This window comes from Micromys minutus, assembly GCF_963924665.1.
Source record: "Micromys minutus genome assembly, chromosome: 14".
NCBI classification, from domain to species: domain Eukaryota; kingdom Metazoa; phylum Chordata; class Mammalia; order Rodentia; family Muridae; genus Micromys; species Micromys minutus.
The window spans coordinates 9,450,079-9,471,294 of NC_137983.1; positions in this window are offsets into that span (position 1 = coordinate 9,450,079).

A 21,216-nucleotide genomic window follows, 5' to 3' on the forward strand; every position below is an offset into this window, starting at 1 on the left:
TTAAGTATGGTATTGAGAAATATACTATATTTGAAAGACATGACATCCTTTTTAATGTTGAAAGATTTTGGAAATAACCTTACCCTTTCTAATAGATACAGTTCATCATTTCAATTTAAGATCATTCACTGTTCAGCAAAAAGCTTTGGGTTTTGTTTGTGTGTTTGTCAACAATGTATATATATATATATATATATATATATATATATATATATATATATATATATATATAACATTTAGAAATATAAATATGTTAAAAAGATACAGCTGTGTTCAAACTTGATTAAACAAAACTATGTGAGCAACAGTGGTCAACTGGAATGTGGCTGACTTAGGGTCAAAAGAGAATCTGACAGTCAGAGGAGAAAAATGACCTACTCAGTTTGGGCTACTTTAAGAACCATCAGATATTAGCATATGAAACTAGAAAATTATTTTTTTTTCTGGAAACTGAAAAGTCAAGGAGCAGTTAGAAAATCTGAGGTGTGTGAAGGTCATGATGTCTTCATGCATGGCAACTTCTGTGTTCTCACATGAACAGCAGAGTGAGAAGTATTTCTTTTGTCTGCTTCCAGAGGGGCCTTAACTCCAATTTTGACAACAGCCACTTCAAAAATCCCAGCCTCCAAATGTCAGTATTCTTAGAGTTCAGATATATAAAAATATAGGTCTCTGGAGGCATAACTTTAGAATTAGATCACCTGTGACTGTCTGAATGTATGTAATAATGCTCATATAAAGCAAGTTTCTTAACAAAACCAATATTTATATTAGATGCTCTCTGTATTTACATTTAAAATGTTATCCCCTTCCCCCAACTAATTGTTACTAGTACTGGGGTTGACATTAAAGACATCAAAAAGTTTAATCAATGGAATATTGTGTTTTAACAAAGAGATGTTGTAATCAGAATTGTTATTTCATATCTGTTATTTCTGCACAAAATAAGATAATAAATAATCAAGAGATTAAAGCAACTTTTTATTATCAAAAAAAAATGCAATCAAGGAAATGAGTTTGCAATGCTCCTTCTGGATTTTATGAGTGGACAAGATTGGGGGGGGTGAAGTTATCATACTAAAAGCGAGTGCTTTAATAGGTGTGCAAACTTACTAGTGCAATGTCCGGTGGAAAGGAAATCGAATGTATATCTCAAAAGAAACAGTTTAGACAGAGAAACTGGTAACATAAAGGTTACCACAGATAGTATATTAGAGAGTATTCATCTGAGAGCTCTCTAAGAATGGCAGACAAAAGTAGGGTTTTGAGTAAAAGAAGCTGAATACCAATGAAGGGAGGACTGCAGAAGGACTTCGTTAATGGGTGCACTGCCCTCATCCATAATTAAGGTGATTACACAGGACTGAGCCTAGGGCCAGCCCCAGTGAGTTCCTTTTTTGTTCTTGGTTCTTCTTGAAGGGGAGAGTGTGAACAGGCAGGGGTAAGACTTGGTCTTTTGACATATTTCGGGTTGATGTATCATAGTAAAATGCTTTTCTATCTTAAGTCTAAATCTCTTAGCTGTAGTAACTACTCTGCCTGTCTGAGTTCCTCTGAGCCAAGAAGTTAGTTAGCACCTCACTCTAAAACAGCAAGAGATTAAGTAAAATGGCCTGTGTTGTATCTTCCTTGCTAAGAATTGAAGCTCTAACTTTCAGCCTGCTAATTGAAGTAGCAAAAAGAAAAAAAAAGGGGCATTTGGGAAAGTGATATTAGCATATACTTCTAAGTTGTAAACTTTTCCTATGAAGGGAGAAAGGAGCTTGTAAGGAAAGGAGAATAAGAGGTCTAAGAACTAAGGGTTATTTTGATCAGAAACTTTTAGGCTGAAGAGCATTTTAAGTTTCTGGTGTTCACATTATGAATTCCTAGTCTGCATTACAAGTAGTAATTAAATATATATGAATTCCTGTCAACCAATCACAAATAATTTTGGATACTTCTGTATGGTATTTAGTATTGTATATGATGTCAGTAAAAAAGGAAGTGCACATTACCTAAAGGTTAGTATTGCACAGACTTAAGAGAATCAGATTCCGTGTTGCTACTGTGAGATAAGCAGACAATTTTAAGTATTTTCAGTCAGTTTTCAGCACTTTCTCAGTACAAATCAATTGCAACACTAATTATTTGAGCCATTTTTGTAGAAACTCACCGGGAAGAAAATGGAAATAGAGTAGTAAAAGACAGACTATAAGTGTGAGGCTCAGTTTTACAACCTACTGCAGTATCAACAGAACTCTGACAGGAAAAATCCTTTTGATAAGGTATTGATTAATGTTTTTCGGCTGTAAACTTTCATCTGTGCACAAAAGGAGACACACGTCTCTTGTGATCAGAGGCAGTGAGACTGGAAGGAGGTCATCATGACTGCTGCTCATATCTGCCACACTGACTTTTGGTTGGCCAGGTTACTCCAAAGGTTCGTGAGACACTAGAAAGATTGCTTTCAAGCTGTGATCCGAATGGTCTAATTTTTTGCCAAAGAGCAACTATTTCTATGTGAAGCTGACATGAAAGGGGTTAACTATACCAGGTCTTTTAATGAAGAACAAATATATATTCCTTTTAACACAAAACTTTAACCTGTATACTCCAGCAATTGTCTCAGTATATCCCAAAGGATTCCACCCCTATTTCAAAACAATATTCCAATAAAGATATGCCATTTCAGCAAAATTTTTCAGACACATCCCCATACAATAAAATGTAACTTACTTGTGTCTGTGAAAATATAACAGAATTATATGCAGAATGAGGAGAGGTGATCTTCAAATAGAAAAATGATGCATAAAAAGAGATTAGATACTATCTCTGACACATGCTGCAAGGTTACCAATAAAGGGCTAGCATAAGAAATAGAATTGAGATAAAGAAAGAAAATAACGGAAAAAGAAAAAATAGTTATCTCTTAGGACCTTTACAGTGAATGGGTGAATAAGCTAAGTGGGGATCAGAAATATAAAATCTGCCTCAGCAAATGGTCCTGCAGCTGACCACAAATGAATGCTGCCTCTTCAACTGAATAAGGAAACCACAGACACTCTCTAGAGAGGCTTCATGAAAAAAATAGCAAAAGTGTATTCATTATGAATCACATGCACTGTCTGAAATAAGAGGAAACCTTTCAGGAAAGTCTAAGAATTCCCCAAGCCCTCATTACTGTAGTAAACACAAAAGGAAGAAATGGGGTTGGGCTCCTCTTTCCATCTGAATGAAGGATGTGGAGAGAACACCATAGTTTGGCTTCACTGAGCTTCTTGGCTTTTGAAAGGATATTTTCAATTCATCAAACTCAAGTGTGCACTGTAGAAAGCACAGACAGAACTTCTATCTTTAATTTATGATGCTCAGTTTACTTTCATTTATGAGTGCCCACACACGTTATTGCAAATTTCTCAGAGCCATTTGAGACTTGGCAAGCACTTAACAGAGAAATATAGATGCAAAAAGCTGCTAAAGAACACTGTTGTTATAGAGCACTCTGAATTGTTTGTTTCTTTGTTGTTTTTTTTTTTTTTTTGGGGGGGGGGGAAGGGTTATGCATGAAGAAAGAAAAACCCAATTGTAATGAGTGAATTCCACAAATTCACTGTGGTATGTAAATGAACCAAATTTAAAAGGCTGCAGATAACAAAGCATTTTGACACCCACATTTTTTCTATCTATGTCTATTAATTAGCTTTGAATTCTAATGGGACAGGCACACTGTTCCCAAATCCACTTCCTTTAATTTTGATTTCTGTTTACAAACATTGAATGCAATTGTGTCCTTTGTTTGCAAGATTCTTATCCAATGACTGGTTCCACAGGATAAAGATTGAGAGACCTTGGTCTCTATCAGCTTGCACAACTGTAGGACACCCCACCAATAATCTGCACTCCCACATTCGGATGATTGGCTTATCATTCTACCATCTCTAACTATTGCGACTTTGGGATCCTTTTATTCTCTGTAACAAAAGCGAAAGACATGTGAACTAGAAAACACAGTGGCTGAGAAACAAATAAACAAACAGGTATTAGTTAGGTAAGACTATAAAAGTATAAGTAGATGGACAAAATGCGGTCACAGTTTTTTTTTTTTTTTTTGTTTTGTTTTTGTTTTTTTTTTTTCTTTTTGTAGAGTGTTAGGATGCCTAGAGTAAACATGGTAGTCAGTCAGGTATAAAGAGAAACAGGCCATAGGGAAACAGAGAAGTTTTTGTTATGGTTGTGATTCTTTTTCTCTGGCTAAAATGCATTTTACCTATTAGCAAAGACTGGCTGCAAAGGATGGAAATGATCTTCTCAGAGAGATAAACTTTGTTCATTCCCTTGTGCAGTATGTTTGTATACACATACATATACAAGTATGCTTATATAATCATGCAAAGTAGAGAGAACATTAAATCATCTTACACGTTAAGGATGAAATGAAAGTTAAATGTACACTTCTCTGATTATTCCTACACATCTTTCCCAAGAAAACATCTGCCTATTTCATACTCTATAAGAATGTGTGGGGCAGAAGGTGTATAAGTTCCAGCCGCAGTAAAACTGAAATGGTATGAGACCTGAACAAGAGCCAGCCACTCTATCCTCCCAATTACAACCACATGTGATCAATTTATACTTCAAAAACCTGAAAACCAAAAAAAAAAAAAAAAAAAAAAAAAAAACCAAAAAAAAAAAAAAAACCTGAAAACCCTCCATTTCCCCTAGTGGATGAAATGGGAATATGCAATGCTTTGGATAGGATTTGATTAGGTTGAAATCCCAGAACTGTTGTCATAATATCTGAGTCCTAAGAGACTCAGAACCCTCTCGCCCTTCAACAAAGTTGGCCCTAGAGGGACTGTATTTAAGATGGCAGTCTCTAGAGGCTGGAAGTGTTCTTTGAGATTTGACTTAACAAGCTGACAGATTTGGACACTAAGGCTGATGAATGAAATGCTCCCTTTGGGAGGCATTTACATCAATGTTTTCCTTCAACTATGTATCCTTCACTGAATATCTACATGAGAATGCTATAGCAAAGCTGTCCTGGGACCTATGAAATCACCCTTCATAGGAGACAAAGGAATGACAACAGAGAAAAGCTAGAGCATTTGCATAATGTCTAGGAGCTAAAAGAGAAACACAATAAACCAGCTAGAAATATGAGAAAATATATACTAATATACCAGGGTGAAAGAATCCTTGCAGCATGAGAAGTTCATCCTTCAAGAAGACCACAGGGGAAAATGTCACTATTAAAGTCTGCCAAATGCAGAATGGAGAAATATGAACTGTCAATCAAAATACATTTCTCAATCCCATTGGTTAGAGGCTAAGAATGTGAAACACAGTCTGTTGCATATTACAGTCTAGAAAATTGCTGCTATGATCTGTGGACATTCCAGTGGCACATTTTTACTAAATATATATATAAATTCTCTTGGAAAACAGAGAAACTAAAGGAAATGTTTTCTTAACAATCAAATTCTCATTAGCTTTCTTTATTTTAAAATCTTATCTTTGCCCTGAAAAATCACCAAGCTGATGTCCCAATAAGAAAAGAGACTGTTCAGCTGTACAGAACCTATTAAAACATAATGAGTCAGGCAATGCCTTAGGCATCCACTGAGATATAGATATATCATTATTGTATATCATTACACGATCACATGTTATTCTGTGCTGACACATGGTTATCTCCTTCATAATTTTATTTGCGATTCCAATGCATTCTGTGAAGAATAGTAAGTAGCCATGAGTTGAAGATTCTTGACTTATTTGGACACTTCCACAGTCTTGGGAAGAAATGCCTAAAAGTCTTCTGGACTTTCTCTTTACATAGAGTTGTCAAATCATTGTTTTTACACATTTCATTTATCTATTTTTAATATTGTAATTTAGTTACTACATTTTTGTCTTTTTTTTTTTCTTCACTTCCTCGAAACGCTCCGAGATATCACTCTCTTCTCTCTTTCAAATGTGTGGACTCTTTGATCATCTATTGTGATTGTGTATATATGTATACTTGTACACATACAAACACACACATACAGACACATACATACAGACACACACACACATTCTTAAATATAGTCTGTAATCTATTGAGGCTATATAAGTTTACTTGTACACGTTTTCAGGGCAAGAATGTATTCATGGCACTTGGCAACCAATTGATGTGCTTTCCCTACTAGGACCACCTCTCCCAGTAAGGCCTCAAGGTCTTCTCCCTGTACACTTTGGCATTTCATTTCAATTCACACTTAGGTGATCATACTGATGAGCCTTTAAAGATACTTCTTTTGTTGTTGCTAGGATACATAACCTCACAGAAAACACCGTAATCCTTCAGATCTTACTCTCTTCCTGCAGTCCTCTACACAATATTCCCTGAACCCTACTGTGGGAAAGTGTTTTGCAGATGTATGCATTAGGACTAAGCTTTACAACTCTGAATTTTTATTGGTTGTGATTTTCTCTGGTGTTCTCCATCTGTTACAAAGAGGAGTTTCCTCAATGAGGGCTGAAGACTACACTTATCTGTGTGTACAAAGAAAAACATTTATACAGTTAGGCATTAGTGGGTTGATTAGTAGTAATGTCTCTTCCAATAACTGTAATTTCTTTAGCATTGAGTAGTTACCTAGGTTTTCAATACCTGATGTGGTATGCCTCTGGTTGGATGGGTTTTAACACCAAATGAGAGCTGTGTTTTACCACCAAGGTTGTGTGTTCCACTACTACACCTGCATGTTCTGTTGTCATACTGGTTGTTGATGGGGTTCCCAGGCATCATATATTATAGGTGGTTGGTTGCCATCCTCCTTTGGAAGTTTTGTAATACCATAAAAACTACTTCTCAGGGAGGAGATGTTTTTATCTCTATGACTTTAATGGATTGCTAGAATATGAGATCTGGTGATATTTTACATTTTTTACATATTTATAGCTATTAATACAGTTTAAATAGAATGAGATAGTATTGATCTTCTAAAAGAAAGTTGTTGATATAGATTTTATAATCATCTAAATGATTATAAGAAGTGATGTATCTTCATTACATGTGATAAACAGATTGCTTCTACTGGGGCTTGAATTTACTTCCCATTTATTGCATTGGTCAGTCAATAATCAGGAAATCAAGTTAGTAAATGTAATCATTGCTATAGAGAAATTTTAGTCCAGTAACAGGGCTGCTCTGGCAGGGAATTACATCCAAAGATACGATCTAGCCAGAACACCAACATGCACTGTACTCTACTGTGGTCTAACTAGAATCCAGGCACACGCTTAGGACACACCTTCAATAACTAACAATGAAGATAGTGATAGTTTGTAGAAGGAAGCAGCCATGTTTGAAAGTGACAGTTAATTGAGGAGCAGATGAAGTAATTAATCAGAGGTTTGACAGACTGAGTCAAAGACACAATATGCTCAACTCTCACGAGAACAGCACAGGAATGAGAGGCTATTTAAGAGAACAGCACAGAAATAAGACGTGACTTAAGAGAGCAGAAATAGAAACATATTGTTATAGGTGGTGATGAGGCACAGGGCCAGCTCTTCTGTACTTCTGCTCTCAGGATCATCTCTCCTAAGATGCCCAGGTAAGGTGTGAGGCCAGCCTTCTGGATTGCTGCAGCCAGTAAGGGGTGGGGCCAATTTTTATTGCAGTTCCTGGATATCAATAGCACTGTAAACAGCAGTCTGGACCAGGGACATCTACATGGACTTTGGTGTTAACCTGACCCCAGAATTTTGACACGGGACCTTTAGGGCTACGGGTCCATACATGGACCTCAGTGGCAGCATGAGGCTGCCTATTGCCATGTCCTGAGATGCCAGGATAGACTACTCAGTTCTTCATTTCTTTGTGGCACACAAATCATTGTGCTTCTTTCTCTCTCCCATTTTTTTCATCACATATTTCTCTCCCAACCCCCATCCTCCTGGTGTCTTCAGCCCCACCCGCCTCCGAGAGGTTGCAGACATAGGATAAATTTATTTTAAATATACCAGAACTGCAGCTCTCTGGTCTTTGCACATTCCACAATGTTTCAGGCTCCATAAAACAACATATGATCTCTTTTATGGTATTAGCCATATGTGTAGTATGTGGGAAATAAAAATGTCAAGGAGCATGGATCTCTAGGTAGATGTTCTAAATGTTACACATATGTCATGATTTCAAGATTAAGTCACCCAGTGGGATACTTAGACCTCTAATGCTGTTTAGAATTCCACAATGGTAGTGTTAAGAGTTGATGCAGTTCAGCATCAGTATCAAGGCTCCCAAAGGACATCAGAAACAAGAGTCTATACAAACCTTCCTTACCTGGACAAAGATTTCTCCACAACATACATTATGTACTTTATGTATAAACTTTATGTATTTTATGTAGATATATTTTCTCAAATAAACTTTCTGAAATTATGGAAAATTTTTACTTTATAATAGTACCTTGGATAGTTCAAAATAAATAATGCGATTTGGGATTTCTATATGATCATAAACAGGTGATAATGTTTCTTTTGAAAAAATACGCTTATAATTAAAAAAGAATTGCCTCACTTTCTAATCTCCCTTTCTTCTTACAGTTTCTCCAAGAAACCCTCTCTTAAAATCCTCCCATGCTTCCCCACTCTTGAGTTAATTGCCTGTTTTTCTTTGATTGTTATACTTACATATATGGCTATATGCACACACACACACACACACACACACACACACACACACACACACAAAGGACACTTGCTCACTCACTCTGTTTTGTTGCTTGTGTGTATATGGTTTTAGGACTGTCCAAGTTATCATGGATACGTGGTACAGCAGTTTATCCCTGGAAGAGGATAATGCTTCTCTGAGCAGTCATTAGTCACCTGTAGTTTTTTCTCCATGAAACTTTTGCTCGTTCAAATAAGCATGACGATTTACCCGGCCATTGACCCACGCTTTTTTGCACACTCATTTCCACGAGAGATTGACCCACTCTCTTTTGCACACTCATTTCCAGGAGAGATTGTTTCACCCCAGACTCCCTGGTATTCTGACTCTTACACGCTTTCTCTTTCTGCACCTCCCCTTCCCTCTGCCTGTTTTTATGATGTTCCCTGAATTATTGGTGCAAAAGCTGTAAGTTCGATGTGTCCATGGGTGCAGAATACCCCAGATTTTTGTAATATCCACATGTCCCATTGTGGATATCTTTGGTGGTCTCCATTTGCTGTAAATAAATTTATCTTTTATAACAAATGATAACACTTACCTGTAGAGATAAGACAAAGATTTAGAAATTATTCTGGTTTAGCAAACTAGTCCATGACCTCACCATATTAGATCTCAAGTACCAGGCATAAAAATAATTTTGGAGAGAATATGGTTCTGTAACATGTGGATGGCCTGAGCTAATTCCTAAAATCCACATAGTAAAAATAGAAACTTGATTTTGAGAATAGAAATTGTCACTGAGCATCCATATGTACTCTGTGGTACATGTATCCCCACATACATACATACACACCCCATACATAAATACATACATACACATATCATACATACATACATACATACATACACACATTATATATACATACATACACACATCACGGATATATACATACATACATACACTATACATACACACATACCATACATACACACATAAATTAGATGCTTTTCTAATTCTTTGTCCTTTTGTGTTCAGTGGACAAACTGTTCATATAAGTACTGGGCAGAGTGTTCATTATTTTATGAAAGGAACAAAAAGCATGTTTTAATAGCTAAACTAGGGGACAAATCATGTTTATAAAACAACTAAGCAGGATATTTAGCTAAATTAGAATGCATGAAATGTGAGCAATGACTCTCTGAATATTCATCTCTGGAATAGTGTGACTATTCTAGAAACACCCGTTTAGCAAGCTAAGGGTCTCCAAAATCTCGAAAGAACATCATCATTCTATTATATTTTACAGAGAGTTTATTTAAAACTACATTGGACAATTTTATTAAAAGTGTCTAATTGCCTTGTTAAATGAACAATTTTAAAACCACCTCTCCCTATTTTAAATACATAATCTTCATGACACTGAATGGTTTGCTTGTAGTTATTACCCTCATAAATCGTATTTGTTGGAAACTCCAGTGGTTTGTGGAAATTCCCTTATTTAATATTGTTCTTCCTGCAACATCACCAAACTAAACCTCCAATGAGCCATAGGAATATGTAGCCAGATGCTTTTCCTTGGAAACGTGCAACTTCGCAATATTTTAAAATGTGCTTGTGTTTAAACTGTTTTGATCAACCAGAACAAAGCATTTATTAATTAATTTTCTAATTAAAAAATACTTTTTGAAAGTCACCTTTCCTCATTGCAGCTCATATCATTAATGGCATTAAAAAAAATCCAGGTTCAACGACCCTTAAATATAAAATTATTTTGCCTGGAGATGAAAACTGAGAAGAATCTTGAATCCAGACAGCAATCAACTTTCCCCTCTACTTTCAAACGAGCTAGAGTATTATGGAAGAATGTTTCTGTGCACTGATTTAAATGCCAGGGAGTATCTGGCACAGGTATGTGGTTGTGTACTTTACAGGTAAATAGTTATACCAATATTGGAAGAGAAAATACAACGGGAACATAGCCCCCTAACTCTCCCCAATAAAAGATACATTAGCTATAAATAATTATATTTGGTGATGTTATCTAGGAAGAGAAGTCATTTAAGGCTCATATTAACACTCATAAACATATTTTTAAATCAGAGATAAGTCTACTTGAACAAAAAGATTTTTTTCTATTTTGAATATTTTCAAATAGTTTTGAAATCTTTGACTTAGTAATTTAAAATATCAGTTGAAGTCCTGGCTGGAGCAATTAGACAGCAAAGGGAGATCAAGGGGATACAAATTGGAAAGGAAGAGGTAAAAACATCACTCTTTGCAGATGACATGATAGTGTACTTAAGTGACCCCAAAAATTCCACCAGAGAACTCCTACACCTGATAAACAAGTTCAGCAAAGTGGCCGGATACAAAATTAACTCAAACAAGTCAGTAGCCTTCCGATATTCAAAGGACAAACATGTGGAGAAAGAAATTAGGGAAAAGGTACCCTTCACAATAGTCACAAAAACTATGAAATACCTTGGTGTGACTCTAACTAAGCAAGTGAAGGACCTGTACGACAAGAACTTCAAACCTCTGAAGAAGGAAATTGAGGATGATCTCAGAAAATGGAAAGATCTCCCATGCTCATGGATTGGAAGGATCAACATTTTAAAAATGGCCATCCTACCAAAAGCAAACTACATCCCCCATTGCTCTATATTTCTGTTCGATATCCTGACCCTCTGTACTTCTCCCCTGGATTTCATCCTTTTTAATGACTAAGTGATATTTATTGTGTTGATGTGACATGTTGTTTCTATCCATTCTTCTGTTGAAGGACATCAAAGATATATAAAATATCTGGCTATTATTAATACAGCTGCAGTGAGCATGGTTGAGCAAGTGCTTCTGTAGTAGAATGAAGTGATCTTTGGGTATATCTCCAAGAGTGGTATAGCTGGATATTGAGGTAGTTCTATTCCCATGTTCTTGAAGAACCGACACCCTAATTTCCATAGAACCTACTTTGTCATACTACCAGCAACGGAAGAGTGTTACCGTGTTATGTTGTGCCACATCCATGCCAATCCATGCTATCCATGGTTTTTCTAATGTAGCCATTATGAAGAACATAAGATGATATTTTAAGGCTAGTGGTTTTCATTTCCCTGATGGCTAATAATGTTGAGCCTTGAAGTGCTTCTCAGCTATTTGTGACTCTTCTTTTGATGTTTCTCTGTTTAGATCTGTACAACATTTTTAATTGCTTTTTCCCTTATTTTACTTTCACCCTATATTAGGTGTTTAGCTCAAAAAGTATTTTCTGATTCTGTATTTCACTGCTTTGTCGTTGTGACAGTGTCTGCCACTTGTTTTTCAGAAGCTTTTCAGTTTCTGAAGTTCTGTTTATTAAGAGTCTTAATACTTTTCTAGTGGCATGCTGTCCAGAAAGTCTTTTCCTATGTCAGTGAATTGAAATCACTTTTTCTTCTGTCAACTTTAGTGTCTCTGGCTTTAGGTTGAAGTTTTTAATCACTTTGCATTTGAGTTTTTACAGGCTATTATGGAACTATTTAGATTCTTGTACAGGCAGCTATCTGTAGTTTTTGACGAACAACATTTGTTGAAGATATTGCATTTTTCAAAACTCACTTTTGTAGTTATAAGTCTGGGTTTTCAATTTGATTCCACTGGTTGATTTTTCTGGGTTTTGTGACATCACACTGTTTTTATTCATTCAATTCTATGGAGCAATTTGAAGTTGGGGATGCTGAGACATCCAGCAATTCTTTTATTATTCAGAGTTTATTTTTGACTTTTCTGGGCTTTGGGTTTCATATGAAGAAGAAGGTTGTCCTTTCAAGATTCATGAAGAAATATCTTAGAATTTTGATAGGAATTGCTTTGAATATGAAGATTGGTTTTTGAAGGATGGCCAAATTTTATTTTTTTATATTAATTCTGTCAATCCATGAGCATGGAAGATTCTGCCATCTTCTTATACAGTCTTCATCTTCTGGGTTCAATGTCTTAAAGTTATTAACCAGACTCTGACTTGCGTGATTAGAGTTATCCCAATATGTTTTATATTATTTGGAGCTATTGTGAAATAATTTTGTGATTTCTTTTCCTCAGTCTATTTGTTATTTACATTAAGAAAGCAACTAAGTTTTTTAGTTAATTTGGTATACAGCTATTCTGTTGATAGTTTCAATCAGCTGAAAGAGTTTTCAATAGAATTTTAGGGTCACTTATATATACTATGATATAGTTTACAAATAAAGTTACTTTGAATTTTTTCTTCCCAATTAATATCATTTTGATCTCCTTCAATAGTATCATTGCTTTAGTTAAGTCTGCAAGTGCTGTGCAGAATAGCACCTGAAAGATTTGACAACTTTGTATTGTTCCTGATTTAGTGGAAGTGCTTTGAGTTTCTCTCCATGTAAATTGATGTTGACTGTGTGTTTGGTGTAAGCTGCTTTATTGATTTATCCTTTGTAGCCTTAATAACTTCAGGACTTTTATCATGAAGTAGTGTTGGATTGTTTCAAAGGCTTTTTGCATCTAATAAAACAATCATGTGTGTGCATCTCTGTGTGTGTGTGTGTTTCCTTTCAGTTTTTTTATATAACATTTATTCATTTACCCAAGTTGAACCATCCCTGCATGTCTAGTGTGAAACCGAGTTGATTATGGTAGATTACCTTTTGATGTGCTCTTGGATTAGATTTACAAATATTTTAATAAGAATTTTGCTCATAATGGAAATCGGTCTTTAATTCTCTTTCTTTGTTGGGTCTTTATGTAGTTTGGGTATTGGGGTAACTGTGGCATCATGAAACAAATTAGGCAATTTTTCTTTCATTTCTATTTTTAGGAATAAGTTGAGGAGTGTTCACATTAGTCCTTTAAAAATCTTATAGCATTCTCCATAAAAATCCTCTGATCCTGGAATTTTTTGATTTAGCAATTTTTAAAATGCTCTTTTTATTTCACTAGCAGGTGTTTTAATTCTTATCTGATTTACTTTAGCATTGGTAATTGATATGTACCAATAAAATACATATTTCTGATTTTGTTTCATTGTCTTTTTCTTCTTTTATACAATATATCCCAAACAGCTTCCCTTCCCTCTACTTTTCCCTGGTTCCTGTACACCTACCATCTCCCAAAGATCCACTCCTTCTCCATTTCCTTTCAGAAAAGAGAAGGCCTCTCAGTCATATCAACTGAACATGGCACAAACAAGATGCAATAAAACTAGGTATAAACACACACATCAAGTCTGGACAGAGCAACCCAGCAGGAGCAAAGGAGCCTTATGAAGAGGGACAGGACTGGGAGAGGGAGCACCTTCATGGAAGCAAATTGAGAGGAAGAAAAGAGGGGAGGGGCGGGGTAGGGGAGTGTATAACATTTGAAATGTAAATACAGAGAATATCCAATAATTTTTTTAGAAAAGGGTTCAACAAAAAAACCCAAACTAAACAGCCACAGCATGTGTGCAGAGGGGCCTATCATATTTCTTTTAGATTTTTCTGTTTGTTAGAGTACAATTTTTAATGACTGTACTATAATTCTCCGGTTTTCCTTTGTATTTGTTGTTATGGCTCCCCCACCACCATCTTAATTTTGTGCATTTGGATAGTCTATTTCTGCCTTTAGTTAATTTGGATACGGTTTTTGTTAAATTTATTTTATTTTTTTTTAAGTCAACTCTTTGCTTCATTGTTTTGTTTGTATTGTTGTTGTTTGTTTCTATTTTATTGTTTTAGGACTGGGTTTGGTTATTTCTTGCTATATATATTTTTTTTCTGTCAGCTATTTCTTGTTCTAAAGCTTTCAGCTATGCCTTTGAGTTCTTTGTATTATATCTCACCAATAAATTTTGTAGGCATTTAGTGCTATGGATTCGCCTTTTTGAACTGCCTTCAAAGTGCCCAATCACTGTGGATATGATGTGCACTCATTTTCATTCTATTTTGGAAGTCTTTAATTTTTCCTTAATATTTATTTTGACCAATTTCTCATTCAGTGCTAAGTTTATCAGTTTTCATGCAGACAAGTAATTTCTGAAGTTAAAGAAATGCATTAGTTCCTGAAAAGTGTGAAAATTTTACATTGTAAAATTTGAAATATATACTCGGGTGTGTAGAAAATGCAAAAAAAAAAAAAAAAAAAACATCCAGGCTAGGATCTGTACAAAATGTCCACTCAGAAAACAATCAATCAACAAATTGGTGCCTTCTGCCAAGATGACAACATTTTTTGTAGTAAGCCAACCCTGAAAGTATTTTTAGAAAATGTTTAATGGGGACGTGAGGAATTTGACAGGTTATGTGAAGCATTTACAGGCTTAAGATACTTGTGACATGGAGAAACCATTAAGGACATTTTACCATTAGGTCCTGCTAAGTGCCTTCGGGCCGAAAATACCAGCAACATGAAGAAACAATTGAAGGCATTTTATCAATGAAATGTCATGAACACATCTAAGACTTTATGACCTCTCTACTGTCACATGCACACAATACTTTCTACATAATTGACATATGTGTAGAAATTATAAAGATTCCTAGGTCCTTTTGGACTTTCAAACGAAGAAGATTGTTAAATAATCCTGGTAATAATGTCAAATGTCTTTCATAAGATAGTTTGTGCTGTAGTATAAAACAATGAATGGGTCATAAAACCCAGTACAAAATTATTTGGCATAGAACCAAAATGGAAGTACAGATGGTGTCAAAGAGGGGAAAAATAAAAGGATTTTTTTTTCATTTATACTTTGTTAAACTTTGGGAACACCAAATGTAAGATAACTAGGAATGTTCGAAAGACATAATGTGAGAAAGACATTTGATATATGTATTCAAAGGAAACTGTAGTGAAGGACTGGTGATGTGGGTTGACACACTGAATATGTTTAGTGACAATTCACAGTTCACTGATGCAGTCAGATACCAATAGTAAATACCAATATTAAAACCAATATGGTTCATAAAATAAGATAGAAATTTCATAAATGATTATTTGCATTAAATTCACTTTTTTAAACATCTTAAGCATACGGGCATATACCCCAGAGATGCTCCAACATACAACAAAGACACATGCACCACAATGTTCCTAGCAGCCCTATTTATAATAGCAGGAAGCTGGAAAGAACCTAAATGTCCTTCAGTAGATGAATGGATACAAAAATTGTGGTATATTTACACAATGGAGTACTACTCAGCTATCAGAAACAATGACTTTATGAAATTCCTAAGAAAATGGATGCATCTAGAGAATATCATCCTGAGTGAGGTAACCCAGTCACAAAAGAGCAGATATAATATGCAGTCACTGATAATTGGATACTAACCCCAAACAGCTCTGAACATCCCAGAAACAACTCATAGACTATATGAAGTTCAAGATAAACAAAGGCCAAAAAAAAAAAAAAAGAAAAAAGAAAGACTCAGTCCTTGTTAGGGAAAAAATTGTATAGCACCCTCTCAGAGTGTGGTACACCTGGACCTCAAATCATTAATAATCCAAGAGCTAAAATTGTGGCAATTTTTGGTATTCACAGATCATTATGCTTAATCTATACCCAACAAGAAATCTGTTCTCATGTTTTAAAAAAAAAGTATACTTTGTTATTTTGTTTTGTTTCTTTTTTGTTTTTATTTTATTTTATTTTTAATTGGATATTTCTGTGTTTACATTTCAAATGTTACCCTCTTTCTCTCCATTCTCATCCTCCCTCCCCCTCCCATTGCCTCCATGAAGGTGCTCCCTCTTCCAACCACCCTCTCCTACCTCATTGCCTTGGTATTCCCTTACTCTGGGAAAACAAGCTTTCACTGGACCAAATGTCTCTCCTCCCATTGATGCCAGAGAATGCTATCCTCTGATCAGTACGCACCTGGAGCCTTGGGTCTCTCTATATGAACTCATTGGTTAGTATTTTAGTCTCTGGCAGCTGTGGAAGGTTTGGTTGGTTGATAATGTTGTTCTTCACATGAGGTTGCAAACACTTTCAGCTCTTTCAGTCCTTTCACTAGCTCCTTCATTGGCATTCCCATGTTCAGTCCAATGGTTAGCTGCAAGCATCTCTATCAATATGACACTTGCAGAGCCTCTGTGGAGGCATCCATATCAGTCTCCTACCAGAAAGCACTTCTTGGCATCAGGAATAGTGTGTGGATTTAGTGGCTGCATATGGGAAGATCCCCAGGTAAGGCAGTCTCTGAATGATCTTTTCTTCAATCCCTGCTCCTCCTTTTGTCCCTCTACTTCCTCCTGTGAGTGTTTTGTTCTTCCTTCTAAGAAGGACTGAGGCATCCACATTCTATCCTTCCTTCTTTTTGAGCTTCATGAGGTCTGTGAAATGTTTCTTAGGTATTCAGAGCTTCTGGGACTAGTATCCTCTTATCAGTGAGTGCATGCCCTCAGTGTTCTTTTATGACTGGGTTACTTTACTCAGGATAATAGCTTCCAGTTTCACTAATTTGTCTAGGAATTTGATGAAGTCATTGTTTTTATAGCTGAGTAGTACTCCGTTGTGTAAATGTACCATACTTTCTGTATTCATTTCTCTGTTGAAGGATGTCTGGGTTCTTTTCAGCATCTTGCTATTATAAATAAGGCTGCTATAAGTATGGTGAAGCATGTGTACTCGTTCTATGTTGAAGAGTATTTTGGGTATATGCCCAGGAGTAAAATAGCTGGATCCTCAGGTAATATTTTGTCCAGTTTTCCAAAGAACTGCCAGACTGACTTCAAGAGTGGTTGTGCCAGCTTGCAAACCCACCAACAATGGAGGAGTGTTCCTCTTTCTTTACATCCTTGCCAGCATATGCTGTCACTTGAGTTTTTCATCTTAGTCATTCTGACTTGTATGAGATGGAATCTTGGTGCTTTTTGACTTGCTTTTCCCTATGTGGAGGGATGTTGAGCATTTCTTTACGTAGTTCTCAGCAATTCGGTATTGCTTGGTTAAGAATTCTTTTTTTTTAAATGAATTTATTTTACAAAACAAAGATAAATGTACATATTTTAAACATATTTTGCTTAAAATTATACATTTTTGTCAGTACTGTTTTTTCAGATATTAAAATAATTTTTACATAAAACTCTGTGAATATATTTTTTAGACAGTACTTGATTTTTTTCAAGGGCTTGACAGTATGCATTGAAAACCTAATAGTTACAATGAGCGTAAAGTACATGCAAAACAAAATGCAACATGGAAATAGTCAAAGTCTTCTTGTTTTGTAAATATATATTTTTTTTGTTTTCTTTATTTCTTGGACTTCATACAGTCTGTGAGCTGTTTCTGGGGGAGTCCAAGCCTCTGGGGTTAGCATCCCAATATCAGTGACTGCATATTATGTCTGTTCTTTTGTGACTGGGTTATCTCACTCAGGATGATCTTCTCTAGATGCAGCCATTTTCTTAAGAATTTGGTTAAGTCATTGTTTCTGCTGGCTGAGTAGTATTCCATTGTGTAAATGTACCACAATTTTTGTATCCATTCATCTTCTGAAGGACATCTGGGTTCTTTCTTTCCAGCTTCTGGCTATTATAAATAGAGCCGCTATGAACATTGTGGTGCATATATCTTTGTTGTGTATTAAAGTGTCTCTGGGGTATATGCCCAGAAGTGAGATTGCTGGGTCTTCAGGTAGTACTATATCCAATTTTCTGAGGTATCGCCAGACTGATTTCCAGAGTGGTTGTATTAGTTTGCAATATTTAGCTCTTTATTTAGCTTTATTTATTTATCCCATTTTTAATAGAGTTATTTGATTCTCTGTTGTCTAACTTCTTCAGTTCTTTGTGTTTATTTGATACTATCCCTTTATCAGATGTAGGATTGGGGAAGATCTTCTCCCAATATGTTGGCTGCCATTTTGTCCTGTTGCAATTTCATAAGGTCCCATTTGTCGATTCTTGCATAAGCCATTAGTGTCTGTTCAGGAAATTTTCTGTTTTCCAAAAAGCTCCCTAAATATTCTTCATCCTGACATTACTCTCTCTCAGACTGGCATTGGGAAAGTCTTTGAAGAAGACATAATGTTGCCAAAAGGGCATAATCAAAACGCAATGAGTAAATGCTTCCAGAAAGTATAATTCTTAGCAACTTCCACTTAGCATTGTCTCCCTGGAAAACTAGGATTTTAACCTTCCTGAATAACAATAAATTTTAATCTCATAGAAGACAAGCAGTAGCACTGAAGAGTATGGCTTTGTTTAAGAAATACATATTTCATTCCGTTCTTTTTCTGGTATTACTTGTCAGGATAAATTTTTCTTTGTGATTCTAAGTTCTTACTGGATTGCAAGTTTCTTCCTTGTGAGATAGATGTGACTACAAATTTTATTTTCTACTCATAAAGAAGCTCAAATAACTAAACAATGAATTGCCAGACTAATGTGATGTCATAAGATTCATAAACCACTTTTCACCGCTCAGATATAATTCATTTTAGTTCCTATTTACTGGACAAAAATAGGTGATTATCTATTGAGATAATTTTAAGATTTGAACTTCCATTCTATCTTTCAAGAAAAAGGCACTCAATTTTGCTTTATTTTTAAGAGAGATAATTACCCTAATTATGTTCCTGTCATGTATAAAAAATTACCAGAAAAGACGATATTTAGTGATAATATTCAGTATAATTTTATAAAATTGTGAGTGCCCTGGGTTTTGTGTGTGCTTTTAAGAACAAGACAACTAATCAGAATGGGAAACTGCTTGATCTAGCTTTGGAAAGCAGTGACAAATGAATCTATTAAAATATAATGTGCCCATTTACTCTAGAATTAGGAGATTAAACTATAAGCTAAGGTTTTTCTCATTAACCCTCCAAAGAGCAGCTTGTAAAACTGTATTACTCACTATAACATTAATTACTAGAAACATCAATTATCAAGATGTGCATCTCATCAGTTGTGGGATGAGTATGTTTTATAAACAATGATGATATATACTTATGTGTGCCCAGCATGCAGGCTGTCTCCAGCGAATCATAGTCAAATCTGTGTTACATTTTTATCCTCTCTTCTTTCCTTCTTTATGTCCTTTTTGGTGGTAATATTGAAAATTGGTTGGCATACCAATTGAGTGATGTGCCTAAAATTTTTACATAGAAAAGATTTTCCAATATCTGGACAATTTCCTGGCACAGCAAGTTGTATTATTCATGTACTTTATGCTCATTGTAACTAGTAAGATCTTAATGCACACTATCAAACCTTTAAAAAAACCAAGTACTGACAAAAATGTATTCATATACTTTTATGCAAAAATGCTCAAAATCTGTACATTTATCTTTTTTAAATAAAGTTGTTCAATTAAAAAAAACTACTATTATATTATACTTTGTATTTTAAATACCAGTCAGTAACAAACTAATAAAACAGAGCCATGGAAACATAAGACATCACTAAAATATAAACATGTCCAATTAGTTAGACTCACGTTCTATCACTAACCTCTCATGCAGAATTGAAGAAAATAGTGGCATTGAGCTTTAAGTATTGTTATCAGAGTTATAAAGTATACAGAAAGATATTAGAACAATGAATTTAATGCAAAAAAAAGCATTTGATCAAAGTTTTATTCTGTTTTATAAACCATATTGTTTTTAGCAAATACATACTTGGAATTTGAAGAGTACTTTTCCGTGTTGTCTCAGTTACTTTTGATGGGTGTAATAAGACACCACAATGTAAGCAATTTATAGAATGAAGAGATTATTAGGGACTTACATTTTCAGAGGGTTAGTCCATGACCTTTATGGTGGGAAGCTTGGCAGCAGGCAGGCCAGCATGGCACCGGGATGTAAGTTGAGAAGTCACATCTTGATCTACAAGTATGAAGCAGAGAAAGCTAACCGGGAATACATACTAATCCTTCCCATAAAGACTCCCATAATCCTTCTCTACCGAGGACCAATTATTTAAATATATGATATGGTTGGAACCATTATCACTGAAACCACTACATCAAAAGTCAGGGTTTATAATAGTAGTGTGCATACTGCATTTTGTATTACTGACTGTCTAAAATCTCTCTGATGGGTGGAGACCCAGAGATAGGGACACATATCTCAAACGGCTGTAGCTTAGGCCTATTCAGCTTCCAATCTAGTGCTCAGACTAATACTGAGACATTGCTCTCTCTTACATTGGAACATGCAAATTTACTTTATAGTGAAAGTATAAGCTCAGAATCTTCTAGAATTATTAATATAGGGACTCTCAGCAAAGCTATGAGAAAGATTCAATTACCATGCCTCATTTTGGGGGTCTGAAACTTTGTGTCTGAGAGTTGTAAATTCACTTTTCTTTCTCATGCTCCTTGCAAACCGTAGAGAACCTCTGTTTTGTGAGGACAAGGTTGTCAACCTGGTTTTTTAAAAAAATGCCTAGAGAGATAGTGACACACAACCCTTGAGTTTTGTGAGGCCTTTTCCAAAAACATTTTCATTCAAGTGCTACTTCCTACAGTGGATATTATGTGAAGTGGTAAAATGAGAAAGAGATAGTCACATACTAGGGATATTTGTGTGTATTTGCGAGTGTGTGTGTGCTCAGGCACAAGTGCGTGCACAGGCATAGTGCC